A 16934-nucleotide genomic window follows, 5' to 3' on the forward strand; every position below is an offset into this window, starting at 1 on the left:
TGAACCCCGGAGGCGGAGGTTGTAGTGAGCCGAGATGGTGCCGCTGCACTCTAGACTGGCCAACAGAGTGAGACTCCATCCCCGCCTCTCCCCCCGCCCCCCAAAAATGAAGAGTTCAAAATTAATTGCTCCTTTTGTGAGGTGGTGTCAAAGTTATAGGAATTTATTCTGCTATAAGAACATGTATTCCCTCACTTACTACACACCTCACAATCTCAGCCCTTGGCATTCTTGCCTTCTTTTATTGCATTCACTTTGCACGTGAATCCATTTATTCCTGTAGTTTTAAGTCAGTTATTCAATCTTCTCTATCGTGCAATACACATATTTGTGGCAAACATTGTGGATATCCCTATATATTTATAATACACATGTGCCAAGTCATCCTCCACGTGGTATATTTTCATCTGCCAGTTGCCTTCTTGTTTCTGATGGGCATGATCACATCCTGCAATTTTCCTGGCTGGGCACTGTTTTGCTTTACTTCACATAGACACACACACACACACACACACACACACACAGAACATTAAAAGCATCTAATTTGAATGAATCTCTGCCATGAAGGAAAATTTTAAAAATTTCAAAGTATTTGCAAAGTTCTGTTACCTAAACTATAATAAAAATAGAAATTTAATTGCAATTTGTATCATATACAGTGTTAATTGTTACATTCTGGGCATTCTGAGTTTCACAGATATGAATTAATTATCTTCTCATTTGTGTTGTTTTTATTCTATTTTTGTAAAATGGAATATATCTGTGGGGGGAAATTTGACAAAAAGACTGCAATTCAATGTAACAAATGAGGCCACAATGTTAATGAAATATTTTATGCAATAGCTGGCAGTTTCAGCATATATTTCCAGTTCATACAAGGTAGCTCATCCAAACAATGGATAGAGCCTTTCCAAATATTTTACATCTAAATAGCAATCCAAATAAATCTGTCATACAAAATCCTGCTGCTGAGATCCTGGTGAAGCACAGTGCTGTTTTAAAATTAGGCATTTATAAAAATACAACAAGTTGGGACCCCAAAACGTAATAACAGTCTCTTTACACATTTTAAAAAGTAAAAGCATTTTGGTTTATTCATTTCCTTGTTTTCCTTTGCTGAGGAATACTCTACTTGCCACTTTCATTTTTTTCTGAGAATTTTATTTATAAATATATCTGCTTCACCTTTTCTTTTTATGTGGTTGTGTCTATTTAAAAAGGTAGAGACATATTCTTTCATAAAAATGAAGAAAGTTTTTTTATTGTTATATTGTTGACTTTATTTTATTATTATCTAACCCATTCCCTTTCTAAGGAATAAAGTTTACATATTATCAGGTATGTGAATTATATCATGGTGAAAAAATTAGAGGGTAACAGTGAACAAAAAAATTGTAATAATTAGAGGCACACAGATTGTTAATAAATGTTCACTTCCGGGATCTTATGCTTCAAGGATTTTGTATCTCATTACTTTCTGTTGTTGGATAGCTTATCATATTCTATCTGAGAGTTTATCTTTAGAACTTGGATTATTAGAGAAAAACATTATTAATTGAAATTTCATATGTACTCCTTAACCATTAATTCTTCTCATGTTATTTCACAATATGCACATGGTATGAAAAATTTAAGAGTAAAGTTCCTAAGACACTACAGCAAGCTTGGAGTCCTCTTCCCCATGTACCTCAGCCAAATCTCTCCTCAAAATAGTGAATCTGTATGTAATCCTTCTTGCATGTGAGCCCTACCCACTGACCAGATCTAAGAAAATCACTTTCTGGGGACACAAAAATGGTGCTTCATTACAAATAGAGAAATTCAGTTTTTGAGATAACCGTTATTATACTATTGGCATAGTATTTTAATGTCTAATGATCAAACTGCTTTTATGAAAACACATTTGGATAATTTTTAATAACTGTTATTCTGACAAAAATTTTTAGTAGCTACCAATAAATAGAATATCTTATATTTATCTGCCAGGTGTCCTCATTTAAATACATTGCATATGAAATGTTTTAAAATCTGATATAAGCAAAATAATGATTTTGGATAACATGACTTATTTGCAAAATTTTCATTGTAACTATTCTAGTTCATATTGACTTTTTGTCTCTCCTTTGTTTTTACTCCTCACAAGCTTTTAAAAATGATAAATCATGGGCGTCTCCCTTTACCAGATAACTTAAGAATTCCCCCATAGATTCTCATAAACACCGGCAAAAGAGCTCTAGAAAAGAGAAGCAACGTATGTGAACTGTGTCATTCCACCTACGTCCTTATTCTCATCAGGTCCTTTTCCTGCCTTTCGTTAGGCTGCCCTGATTTCATTCAGAAGCTAAATGTATGCCGCAGTGCTTATTTTCATGGCTGGACTGATCCACATATTTCTATTTAGTTAAAACTAAGAAAAGGAGTACTGGATCAAAAAAATCCCCACTAGTAATACATATCATTGGAACATATATATATATAAAATAAAGTTTTAAATAGGATTTCTTTTCTGAAATCTAAGCTATCTATAAACTTGCTTAGCGATGCGTCTGAGAGGTTATTGTAGCCTAAGGTGAAGTGATTATTCTTTACTTATCATATGAGGTCTAGTTGTTTCTTATTCAAAGGAAGGTCACTTTGATCACAATCTGTTTAGTAATTTGATACTAGATATTACAACCAAAAGGCTAGAGTATTCTTTTTTTTTTTTTTAATTCCACAGCACAGTAGACCAGGTATTTAAGGAATTGATATTCTAAATGTCATTTCATTAGTTTTTAAAGGTAAGAATATTGTACCATATTAAGTAATATATCACACTCACTTAAATATTAACCAATGTGAATTATTTACATCTACACCTCTTTACATAGCTAAAATGTGGAAATTAGAAATATTGGTGATAAAACCCTGAGACATTAGAAATAAAAAGCGTTATTAGGTGAGCAAGCTTTACTTGGAGTTCATGATCGTTATCTACATTTTCCAGGGAAGTCGTAAGCTCTCTAAAATGTGATACTTCGTTAGGAAGCTATCTCGAACAAGTTTTTCTTTTTTTTAAAAGAAATACTCTTTTATATAAACTTTCAGGTTTTCCTGCATCTCAAATACAAGCACTAATGTAAATTTATAGCGAATTCCTTCATTTCTTATCCTAATATTGACAGCCTATTACACTGTGACACTGTGTTTGAAACTTGATGCGATGTGTGAGTTTTTATAAAATCACATGCCTTCGTGAGAGCCTTCCCATCTGCCAAGTTACCCCTCCAACCACTCAACCCAGCATCACTTCACCCAGCAATGGAAGTTGACTTCTAAATATGAATGGCTAGGGTAAGGCTTATGTAAATTCCGGGAGATCTCAGTAAGTCAAGAGGAACTTTCTCTTCAAAATTGAAGTTTGGACTATATGAATTTTATTTGCATTTAGTCAAACACCCATTTGTGATTGTCCCATTTGAAGGAGCAATGATAAACCTACAAAAGGCTACTACCCAATATACTGACCATGAGCATAGAGCTTGCAGCGAGACTGAGTTTGAATACTAACTCTGTCGTCAGCTGTCTGATTGGCTTTAAGGCACTTAGCATTTCTAAATCTATGTTTCGTTATTTGCAAAATGAAGGTGACTATAATGATATTTATCTCATTGTGTTCTTTTAAGGAATAAATTAGTTGACATATATAAGGAACATCTCACATACCGTAGTTAGAACTGTTTATGGGTTAGCCATTTTAATTATATATTTAACAAAAAATACGTGTTCTTACTTTTCATTTTCTTTACCAAGCAATTTAAAAGTGATATTGATGTTATAGACTGAATCCATTTGTTAATTAATTCATATGACCATCACTACTTCTTTGGAAAAAGAAATGAGTTGACTACAGGATGAAGAAGTCTTAAACTATAGTTAAAGTAGTTGTACTCCTTACTGTCTTTGATCAGATATTCTTAAAGGAGACTATGTTCAAATAAATAAACAACAACAACAAAAAATACAATCCAAATTCTAAGTGACTCATATGGATCCATCACCTCTACTAAATCAGAGACACTAAGTCAATATTTATTTGGAATGAATATGAAAGAAATATGACTTTAGATTGTATTTGTGATTATGCATAAAGTCCACATGAAACCAAGTTAAGTTTGCTAACACTTTGCCATTTAGTACTTTAATTTATTTTTATCTAGATGAAATCTCATTGTAATCTTTATCTGTTTTAAATGAATCCGAATTTAATAAAATTTCAGATTTAAAGTGACATCCTATTTATTTTTCTCTTATTTCATTAATGAAGCAGTCACAAAGCTCAGTCTCAACATTATTTCCAGGGTATCCCATTAGAAACAATATAAGAAAAAAGCCTATCATTTATTTTTCTCACTCATTTGTAGCCCTTCAGAATATTTGCAATCTTTTGGAACATTTTTCTATTTACAATTCTTTTGTAGCTCTTTAACGTTTAAGAGAATTATATCTAAGTGTTACATGTAGAATTAGCATAAATTAAATATATTTGACTGTTAATTTTTAAGGCAGATGTACTATGATTTTGTGTTTATACATATATTATTTTATAGAACTATTTCTCTGTTTATTTTTACTAGCAATTTGTTACACATTTGTGGGGAAAGAAAGTAAAATCCTAAACGAGAAAATTTCATATTTGATTTTTAAAAATTCTTTCGTGTTCTTTCTGCACGTCTTCAAACTTTTTCTCTTCCTATTATAAAATAACATGGAGCTGAAAATCTGAGAGCCCACACTTGAAAGTCATTTTGATTTTATATCTGTTACTGAATATTGTTACTTGTCCTGGTGTTTCTCTTTCTTCTGATATGTTTGTTAAAACTGTTTGGCTGAAATAGCTAACATAGCTTACTACTACTGTTATTTCCTTTCTACATATTACAGTTTGTTGTTTATAGTTTCTTTTTCTTTATTTATGTCTTTTAATTTTGAACAGTTTAATTTTTAGCTTACTTTTCTTTTTTTTCTTTTTAATGGTCCTTTAATTTGTTGCTTGTATTCTTAGAAAGCCTATGTCTCTTACTTTTATGTCATATATATTTTGTTTTAAAGATACAATTTTTGTAAGACAGTTTTAAATGCATGTCAAAGCAATCAAATATAAACTAAAAATGAATTTTAGAAATTTAATTTATATGTTTTATGTGATAGTTGGATACGTCTTTAATACTTTTGGTATTCATTCTATTTCTTTTGTAAAAATAATTTACTTTAATTGTTTTAGTGCCTTATATTGCAAATACAAAATATTTGCCATAAAGCAATTATGAAAAACATTGACTCTATGAATTTTGGCTAACACTCATAATTCATTTTGCATGAAATATTCAATGAATCCAGATGCAATCTGTAATTATTATGGGAATAGTGACTCAAGGGTAATTCTTGATTTGAAAATTATCTTAATTTTAATGTTTTTTTATTTTAGCTTCAGAAATACAGCAATTATGTACAGAGATATGAAGCGAAAGCAAAAGTTAGTTAAAAAGAGGAGATATATTTCTGTGTTTATTTGCTTTTGCTTAAAACCACCACTCACCTTAAAGTGGTATCTTAAAGTGAAAGCATTTACAAAAACTAAAATTTTATTTTTTCACATTTAAAATATAAAATACCATAAATTATATTTTTTTAGCTTTTCAAGGATTAATTTTAAAACAGTAATAGAATGATAAATGTTTCATTTTTCTTTTAAATCATGTAATCTAGTAATAGTAAAATTGACGCAAAAAATAACATAATTTTAAACACAGCCATGAATTTTGCTTATGATATTATGACATTTCATTTTGTTGTGTAACACTTTCTGAAACATTTTCAACATTAACATTATAATAAAAATTAATTTAATTTTAGAATTTGAAAATAAAACATGTAGGTAGTGGACATACTTCTTAACGCTTTTCTTTAATTACAATATTTTAAAATTTAGTAGATTTGGGTTTCACATGTATTATTTCCTGGAATCATCTGGTCTGAATAAATGGGTTTAGGATTCATCATGCCCTCTTTAGGTAACTGTTAGATTTAAAACAATTAAGTTTGCTGTTTGCATATACGGCACATTTCAGACAATATTAGAGCCTTGCCATTCCTTCTGGAAGCATTTCTAGTGTGGCTTCTCATCAGCATCTGTGATGCCACGTGGGGCGGTGTTATTGTAACTACTTTCCCAGTTCTCCTACCTAACACCCTAACACCTTAAAGTGCTTTGGAGTGTTATCATGAAGCCTTTTCTTTTTAGTAATTTATGTTTCATAAAGTTCTTTATTCACATAGAAGAACTATATGGTTTATTTATGGCGTCTGCAATTACTTGAGGAAAAAAACCCAGAAAACTTTTACAACAATAGTAATTTCTAGACATAGTGAAAGGCATTTAACAAGAATAAATAAATGGGTCATATCTATTCGATTCAAGTTTTCTTCTCTGTTCTACTTGTTAAGACTATTACCGTGACATAAAACATGACAGAAACAACTCTATAAACTACTTGCAGCTGCATTTAGTTTTACAAAATGTGAGTATGATAAATTTTAGCAGTGGCTTTGATTTATATTTAAAATACAATATATACATTAATATATAAGGTTGAGAGGGAGTATAGAGAAAAGTGTAGTGGGTTTGTATTGTCTTTTTCCTCTACCTTATTACATGATTATTGTTCCATTTCAGCTTATGAAAAAGTAGTACCTTTATTCCCTCTGATTTATTAAAAATATTGAAAAAGCATTATAGTACAATCCATAGTAATGTTGGTGGTATTATGTCAAAATTCGATGTAGCATTGCTTGTAATGAAAGCTAAATAAGTTGGGTAATTAAATAAATTTCTTCAGTGTCTTAAATAGCTGCAAAAGTTGCTTTCCCATAATATATTTAGCCAAATATTTTAAATATTTGATTTGCCTTTAAGATTTGGCTATTAAAATAAGTGGCTAACATATTTGTATATATATGTATTTATACATTTTAAGATTAAAGGCCTTGAAGTGGAGTTGATGAGTGAAATTATACACAGATTTAACATCATCCTGCTTATTGTAAAATTGCCTTCTACATGTCACACTAAATTACATTCCCACAGTACATTATTTCTACATCAGCCCTGGAATCTCTTTTTCTTAATCTAATAAGGAAAACAAAGTTTTATTTATCTCTATCTTTTAAAGATTATTAGGTCAAAATGTATTTAAATCTTCATAAGCTTTTAATTTTTTTTTCCAAATTAAATAAAATTTAATTTGAAAGGGTTATTAGAAATCAAGTTTTTTATTTTATTTTATTTATTTATTTATTTATTATTATTATTATTATTATACTTTAAGTTCTAGGGTACATGTGCATAACGTGCAGGTTTGTTACATATGTATACTTGTGCCATGTTGCTGTGCTGCACCCATTAACTCATCATTTACATCAGGTATAACTCCCAATGCAATCCCTCCACCCTCCCCCTCCCCATGATAGGCCCCGGTGTGTGATGTTCCCCTTCCTGAGTCCAAGGGATCTCATTGTTCAGTTCCCACCTATGAGTGAGAACATGCGGTGTTTGGTTTTCTGTTCTTGTGATAGTTTGCTAAGAATGATGGTTTCCAGCTGCATCCATGTCCCTACAAAGGACACAAACTCATCCTTTTTGATGGCTGCATAGTATTCCATGGTGTATATGTGCCACATTTTCTTAATCCAATCTGTCACTGATGGACATTTGGGTTGATTCCAAGTCTTTGCTATTGTGAATAGTGCCACAATAAACATACGTGTGCATGTGTCTTTATAGCAGCATGATTTATAATCCTTTGGGTATATACCCAGTAATGGGATGGCTGGGTCATATGGTACATCTAGTTCTAGATCCTTGAGGAATCGCCATACTGTTTTCCATAATGGTTGAACTAGTTTGCAATCCCACCAACAGTGTAAAAGTGTTCCTATTTCTCCACATCCTCTCCAGCTGACTTTTTAATGATTGCCATTCTAATTGGTGTGAGATGGTAGCTTTTAAAAATTTAACATGATAGCTATTTATATGGACACCACTTTCACAACCCATATTTTTCTCACTGATTTCAGAAAACAGTTTAGTTCCCATTGTCTTTCACTCTCTCCTTCTCTGACCCTCTCTCTCCCCTCAGCTCTTGCTCTCTTCATCCCCTTATCTGTAGTGTCCTTTCTTGCTTGACTGAGCTTTTTGCTTCTGACTTTATATGGTACATTGTTGATTATCAGAATCCTTTTGGATTACAAGAGACTATTGCTCATATTCTTTTTCTTTCTTTCACAGAAAGTTTATGAATCTTTCCATAGTTCTGTTTATTCCAAAAAATGTTCTGTCATTTTGAAAATTTCTTAATTATACAGAGAGTCTTTGGGAGTTTACTGTATAACTAGAAAATATCTATATTCATCCATATAAGGGAGAATTATAAAGTACATGTCATTTAGGACAGTGTTTGCCTCTTGCTTTTACACAGTTGTTCAAATTTTATTAACTTTTTTACTAAACGCCAGTAAATGTTATGGTTTTCTGGATAATCATTTTAGTAATTACATTCAGTATTTTCATGTTTAATCTTGAGATTGAATATTATTCTTTTAAATATATATAACATTAATCTGAATAATAAACAATATTTCCAAACTAGCCAAAATATATGTGTATTATTGTTATCTCAGTTTATCAAATAACAAAACTAATATTCAAAGAGGTTAACTATACATTCATATTACACAGTTGTGTAAGTGGCAGAGTTGTATCTTGAACCCAGTTAGTTTTCTAGGAACCCAGTGTCTAAGCACTTGCCACAAACTGACTCTGTATATTTAACTTGTAAATAGTCATTTTACTCAATTATATCTTGTTAATAATTATATGTCTATATGCACACAAATATACCCATATATTTATTTATATGTATATATTTAAGCAAAAACACATATACAGAAATTTCATTCTGTTGTAATTTCCCAATACACAAATAATTTTCCCTCGCCAATCCAAATATTTGTACAACTTCTGTTTTTTCTCCTTTAAATTCCATTGACTGGCACTTTCAGAAAATGTTAGAAAAAGATAGTGGTGATAGCATGCTGCCCATCTGAGTTCTCGCTTTCTTAGGAATGCTTGTAAAGCTTCACCATTGATCAAAGTACATGTGTTCCATGGCACAGAGTTACATGTGTTCCTATTACACTGATTGTTTTTACTCAGCAACATATGTCAAATTTACCAAATGTTTTTTTCTTCATGCATCAAGATATTCATACATTTAATATGTTTCCTATATTTTAGATATCATTGCATTCCTGAACTGTATTCTATGTGACTATGAAATTTATTTTTCTACTAGATTGCCCCATTTTAATTACGATTTTCTATTTGGAATGTTTGAATCAATTTTGGTGTTAGGTTAATACATACTGTATATTACTTTCGTGTGCTCTCTTCGTCAGCTTTCAGTCCAACATAAAGAGGATTTGAAAAATACAAGAAGGTTTTCAACTTTTGCTGTCATGTGGAATAATGTAAATGATGTGTTGATCATATTTACATTTCTAAATTTGTATTTACATTTTGTCCATATTATCTTAGGCTTCCTTGTGATTATTCTGTGGAGAGTTTGAAAGCTTTTTCTTTTTTGATATTATAATGACTGTTTTTCTATTATAATCCATTCATAACTAATCTTATTCCTTTACTTCCTTCTTTTCTTAATTTATTTGTTTTACATGATCTTTTAAAATGCTATTTTTATTCATTTATATTTTAATTCAGTAATAAGTGTTTTTAGGACTATACATTTTCCTCTGAGTGTATACTTGGCTCACTACCCTGTATTTAATTTTTAGTGTTCCCTGAATTGCTATAGATGGATTGGCAAATGGTTGCCAAGAATTAAATGATGCACACCCACTGCCTGTTTGCTAAATAAAATTATATTAGAGCACAGACACATCCTTTGTGTATTTATTGACTGTGATTGCTTTCATGCTACGATGACAGAGTAGTTGGAATAAATATCAAATAGCCCTCAAAGACTAAACTATTTTCCATCTATTCTTTTACAGCAGGGTACATCAGGGGAAAATAGATCAGCCAGAATGTGGCCTCAGCCTCAGCTGTTTCAGAGGTTCAGCTTTAACCCTGCCAGTAGGCCTGGAGTATGAATTGTACGGCAAAGTTGCCCCCACACTGGAGAAAATTTAACTGCTATTTGATCCAAATGGAAATCTGACATTTGAAGCATAAGGTCTTTCTATTGAGAAAAGGAGCTTAATTTCACAGATGAGGCAACTCCTATTGGGTGAGAAATATTCTCCAGAGAAAAGTGCTCTTTTAAAATTTATGACAGTTGGTGAATGGACCTATTTGCCTAATAAAGGTGAGCTGCGGGAGACCAAACAGCATCCACTAGAATCCATCCTCTATTTCAACCTGATTGGCTTGCTCTGACATTAGGCTCACTTTATCTTGTCACAGCTTCACTAGGATTCTGATTTGTCATACTTTCTGTAAAAATGAATAAATTAAAGTTTAATTAGATGACCTATACCTTCCACTCTAGTTGTTTATAAAACTATAACTGATATTATCCTTCTTTTTTTCTACATATTGAAATATTATTTCCTCTTAGCCAACACTTATGTTGGTCTGGGTAGCTTGACTGGTGATGTGATTTATGCTTTCATCCCTGCAGGATTTTGAATATCTAATTAGCATACATTTCTCAGACAATGGCTGCTATATTTGTATATTTTACAGTAGATTATCTGAGTGTCAAACATATAATTCTCCACCTTCATTATTTTGCAGTAGCCCCATGATCTCACATTGACTCCAGTGAATTACCCCTCCCAGTATGACAGTCTCTTTCTGCGATTCTAGTTTACTGATGCAAAGAGCCAAAAGTTACCACGGGGACTATCATCATGTCGATTCTTGTGATTAGAGTCTAAAGTTGCGATAATGAAAAGGAGTATTTCTTCAAGTGGAGTAGTCAGTGTTGCTGAGTGGGACAAATCCTATTTGCACTGTTTTGCTCTTAGATTCATTTATCCTATCTACTGGGGATAATGATCATATAATTGCTGAATATCTACCATATTTTAAAGGATATACCCTATTCTTTCCTGGTGTCATTCCAAAGTAGAATTTCCAGATATGCCTTTAATGCTTATTCCATTGTTTATGTGGCTGGTGTAATTTTTAATGATGCCATATGAAGTAGGACCAGTGAACCCTTGAGTTTTGCACCCAAACCACATTTTTTTCCATAAAGAAAATATTTTGGTCAAAGATTATGTTTGTGGGATCCTATTTCAGAAGTTTATTACTTTATTTCATATGTTATTATAAGAAATTATGATAATAAGTCAACCACAATTTTTAACATTCCCTGGAAGGTTTTCTAAGGTATATGGTTAATTAGGTACCTTTTCTACCTTACAGGTTTAGTGAAAAAAAACATTTACAGTTGTTTGCAACTATGCAACTAGTTAACATCTTTTCCGACATCTTCCTTGACTCTTTTCCTGCCTTTGCATGCCATCTCTTTGCAAAGTCAAGGCCACTGTTTAAGTTACCCTCTGCCATTACTCCATTTCTTGGTGCTAATTTCTATGTCTGTTACTTGTTACTACACTACAAACCACTCCAAACCTTAGTGAATTAAAAGATTAAGCATTTATTAAAGCTCATTATTCTGGGGGTATAGGCTGACCTAGCTGATTTATTCTGGAGTCTTACATGTGTCTTTGGTCAGAGCGAGGGTCAAATGACTTAAAGATCAGTTAGAACGGCCTTTAATATCAGTGGAGAAATGGGCTTTGGCTAGGTCATTGTCGTTTGTTATTCCCCCAGATGGCTTCTCATTCTTCGGCAGGCTGATTCTTAAGATATAAGAAAAATGAGACAGCACACCCCCTGATGTGAAACTACTTTCTTATGTCTTCTTGCATTATATTTGTTCTTATGAAATGTGTCAAAACATTTATCATGGCCAGTACAGATTAAGGAATTGAGAAATACATATTACCTGTTGACTGATGAGAGTGGAAAGATTTGTGACAAATTCTTCAATCTACTACAAGAAACCATGCCATTTTCAATGCCTAATTCACAGCTTTGATATCTTTAACCTTAGCTGTTCAATTAATAAGCTCGCTAAGAAAGCACTATGGTGACTGAAGATAAAGGTTGGCTGATATCCATTGGTTCAGTCCTTCTATTGATTCTACTGGGTATTGCCCAATGCAATTGATGCCTCTGCTTGGCATTTACATGTAATGTAAATATTCTCACTCATTAGATCTACTCTTATTAATCCACATATATGCTTCTTTCTAGACTTTCCTATATTTAATCTTCCAATCTTTCTACTTCCAGGTACCCAAACAAAGAGTGAATTCAATTTCCATTGCCCATGATTTTATATGTATGCCTTCCTTGAGCCAATTCTCTCTTCAATTGTATGTGGACTAACACACATACAACTATTGGCTCAAATACTGTGGACCCTCTTAAACTCAATCTTGAATGGCTTATAACCTGTGATGACAAGCTCCAGATTCTTAATGGAGATTTTTTGAGGTTTCTCACATGGAAACTTTCTCTAACATACATACCTCTAATACCATGGGATCTGCTGGGTCATACAGACCTAGACATGCTGGAAAGCCCCTTTTAGCTTTATAACTTCTAAAAACTAGCAGCCTTCAATATTACCTGATAAATGTATCTAATTTATCATCCATAATTGAGGAATGCTTTATTAAAAATCAATCCTGCAAGCATTACATTCTTTTATTAGTAACAGTTTGTGCAAGGTACACTATCATGTCCTTTATTTTGCAGGTATATTCCAGAGCACAACTCTCATAAATTTTCTTGCATATTATATCCCTGAACTTTTGTAAGGTTCACTTTCCGTTCTCTAAAGATCAAATACATTACCAAATATTCTAAACAATTTGTGGATTTGTATTTATTTTGTATGATTTCATGGTAGTATCAATAACATATGTCAATGTAGTGTTCTGCAGAATGTCCTGATGGGTGTTGATCCCATCAGAATATATTGTGACAAAGAAATAGAAAAGTAAACAGGCACTGGGATAAGACTTTGAATATATATTGTTGTCTGCCACATGTGAACAAATTGCATCTGATTCTTATTCCTGACTATTATTAAAATGAATGCATTTGGCTGGCATGGTGGTTCATGCCTGTAATCCCAGTACTTTGGGAAGCTGAGGCAAGAGAATCACTTGAGCTCAGGTGGTTGAGGCTGCAGTGAACCATGATCAGACCGCTGCACTCTAGCCTGGACAACAGAACAAGACTCTGTCAAAAAAAGAAAAAAAAATTACCAGACCAATAGTTACACAAATACCACAGGCTTTAACAATGTCACATTCAGCACAACAGCTGAAAGTTGGGTATAATTGGATTAATTATATTAGTACTAAATTATTCTGCCATTCGCTATGATTCACTAAGATTTTTCAAGGGGAACATAGAAGTATAAAGCCAGTCATTTATTTTCCACTCAACAAACATTGACTAAGATCCCACAATAGGTCAGATATATTGTTACAAATGAATAATCTAACTCTAAAAACCATTGAGATAGTTCCTACCCTTACACACTTATGTGTACATGCTAAGTATACATCTAAAAAAAGGAATGTACAGCTGGGTATAGTCAGTATTCTGATATGGTAAGAACAGTAAATAAATTAATACAACTCATTTTATTTAAAAATAAAGGAGGATAAAATTTACATAACATTTAGCATTTTAACCATGTTCAATTGTGAAATTTGACAGTTTGTAGTATATGCAGAATGTTGTGCAATAATTACCACTATCTTCCAGAATATTGATATCACCCCAAAAATATAACCTACACCTAATAAACAGCCACCCACTCTTCCTTCTACTCCACGCCCCTGCTATTATTAGTCTAGGCCACCCACTATTTCTTCTACTCCAAGCCCCTGCTGTTATTAATCCAGTTTCTGTATGTATATAATTGACTATTCTGGATATTTTATGTAAATTGATCATATAACGTGGAGTTTATTGACTAGTTTTTAACTTAGCATGATTTTAAGTTCATCCACACTGTAGCATGTATCAGTACTTTTTTCTGTTTTGGTTAAGTAATATCCTGCTGTATGGATATACCACTGTTGTTTATCCACTCATAATTTGATGGACACTTTGGTTGTGTCTAATTTGGGGCTACTATGAATAATACTCCTATCAACATTTGTATACAAGTTTTTATGTAAACATATGCGTTTAATTCTCTTGGGTATACACCTAGGAGTGACATTTCTGAGTTATCTGATATAACCCTACTTTTAGCTTTTTGAGAAACAGCAGTACTGTCTTCCACAGCAGTTGCACCATTTTATATTCCCATCAGTAATGTATAAACATTCCAATTTCTCCACATCCTTGCCAGCACTTCTTATTCTCTCTCTTCTTCCTCCCTTTCTCCTCCTCCACCGTTTTCTCCTCCCTTTGCCTTTTTCATCCTTCTCTTCCTCTTGTGCCTCCTCTCCTCCTCTTCCTTCTTTTTTTTATCTTCTTCTTTTACTACCCTAATGGGTTTAGAGTAGTTCTTAGTTTTAATTTCTTTTTTTCTTTTTTTTTTTGTCTATTTACTCATAACTTTATTTTCCTCTACTAGAAGCATACCAGTGAAACACTGTAATTTCATACTAATGATATTAACCATTGTATCAGATACTTACTGACTTTATTTATTTATGGGAAAATGTCTATGTCCTTTGCTCATTTTTAAAAATTATTATTTGTGATAGAGTCTTGCCCTGTCAGCCAGGTTGGAGTGTAGTGCCATGTTATAGCTCAGTGCAACCTTGAACCCCTGCATTTAAGCCGTCCTCCCACCTCAACCCCCTGAGTAGCTATGGCTGCAGGCACCCACCACCGCATCTGGCTAATTTTTTAAAAAGGTATTTTGGTAGAGACAGAGTCTTGCTGTGTTGCCCAGATTCGTCTCAAACTTCTAGCCTCAGGAAAGCTTCCCACCTCAACCTCACAAAGCTCTGGGATTATAGTTGTAAGCCACTGTGCCCAGTCACATTTTTGAATTTAGTTGTTTATCTTTTAGTTGTTGTTTATGAGAATTCTTTACATATTCTGGATACCAGACTCCTATCAGATATATAATATGGAAATATATTTTTTAATTCCATGAGTTATCTTTGCCATTGCTTCGTAGTGTCCAATGATGCAAAAATAGTTTTTAATTTTGATGGAGAACAGTTTATCTATTTTTTTCTTTGTTGATTCTGTCTTTTGTGTTATGTTTCAACATCTACTGGCTAACTTAACGTGATGAAGATTTACATATATATTTCCTTCTATGAATTTTATATTTTCAGTTCTTACATCTAAGTCTTTGCTCCATTTTGATTTAGTTTTCATATATGACATAATGTAGAGGTCCAGATTTATTCTTTTACTTGTGAATATTCAGTTGTCTCGGCACCATTTATTGACAAGATTGTTTTTTTCTCATCAAGAGTTTTTACCAATTCTCTTGAAAATCAATTGATCATAAAATATGTTGCTTTATTTTTGGACTCTGAGTTCTATTTCATTGATCCATGTCTGTCTATGCTTATGATAATACCATACTGTTTGATTAGTGTAGTTTACTAGTAAATTCAGGCATTAAGACATGTGAGTCCTCTGGTTTTGTCCTTTTAAAAGCTATTCTTCATTCTTCTGGTTCCTTGCAATTCTCTATGAATTTTAGAATCAGGGTTTCATTTCTGAAAGAAAAAAGTGACAACAGGGATTTTGATGGATTTGTATTTAATCTGGAGATCAATTTGTTAAACATGTTATTTAAATAATATTGCCTTTTAATATACAAACATATAATACATCTAAATAAATATGTCTATTTATTTAGGTCATATTTAACTTATTTTGACAATGTTTTGTAGTGTTCAGTGTAAAGTCTTTCACTTTCTGGTTACATTTATTACTAAGTATTTTATCCTTTTAATGCTATTGTAAGGAAAAGTGTTTTCTTAATTATATTTCAGCTTTTTTCATTGTAATTATATAAAATTCAACTGATTTTGTATATTAATCTTGTATTCTGCAACTTTGCTAAACTCACTATTTAGCTCTCACTTTTTTGTTGTTAATTTGTTAGGGTTTTCTAAGTATAAGATCATGGGTTCTATAAAAAATAATTTTCTTCCTTTTTAAAAAAGTTATCAACTTTTAGGTTCCAGGGTACATGTGCAGGATGTGCAGGTATGTTACACAGGTAAACATGTGCCATGGTAGTTTGCTACACAGATAGACCCATCACCCAGGTATTAATCCCAGTAACCATTAGCTGTTCTTCCTGATGCTTTCCCTTCCCCTGTCCTTGACAGGCCCCAGTGTATGGTGGTCCCCAACATGTCCATGTGTTTCATCATTCGTCTCCCACTTATAAGTGAGAACATGCAGTGTTTGGCTTTCTGTTCCTGTGTCAGTTTGCTTAAGGATAATGGCTTCCAGCGCCATCCACACCCTGCAAAAGACATGATCTTGTTCCTTTTTTATGGCTGCATAGTATTTCATGCTGTATATGTTACACATTTTTACTTATCCAGTCTACTGTTGATGGACATGTAGGTTGATTCCATGTCTTTGCTACTGTCAACAGTGCTGCAGTGAACATATGCATGCATGTATCTTTATACTGGAATAGCTTACATTCCTTTGGTAATATGCCTAGTATATTACCTAGTAATGAGATTGCTGGATCAGTTGGCATATCTTCTTCTAGATCTTTGAGGAATTGCCACACTGTCTTTCACAGTGTGTGAATTAATTTACATTCCCACCAACA

This window comes from Macaca fascicularis, chromosome 2 (assembly GCF_037993035.2).
Source record: "Macaca fascicularis isolate 582-1 chromosome 2, T2T-MFA8v1.1".
In the NCBI taxonomy this organism is placed as follows: Eukaryota; Metazoa; Chordata; class Mammalia; order Primates; family Cercopithecidae; genus Macaca; species Macaca fascicularis.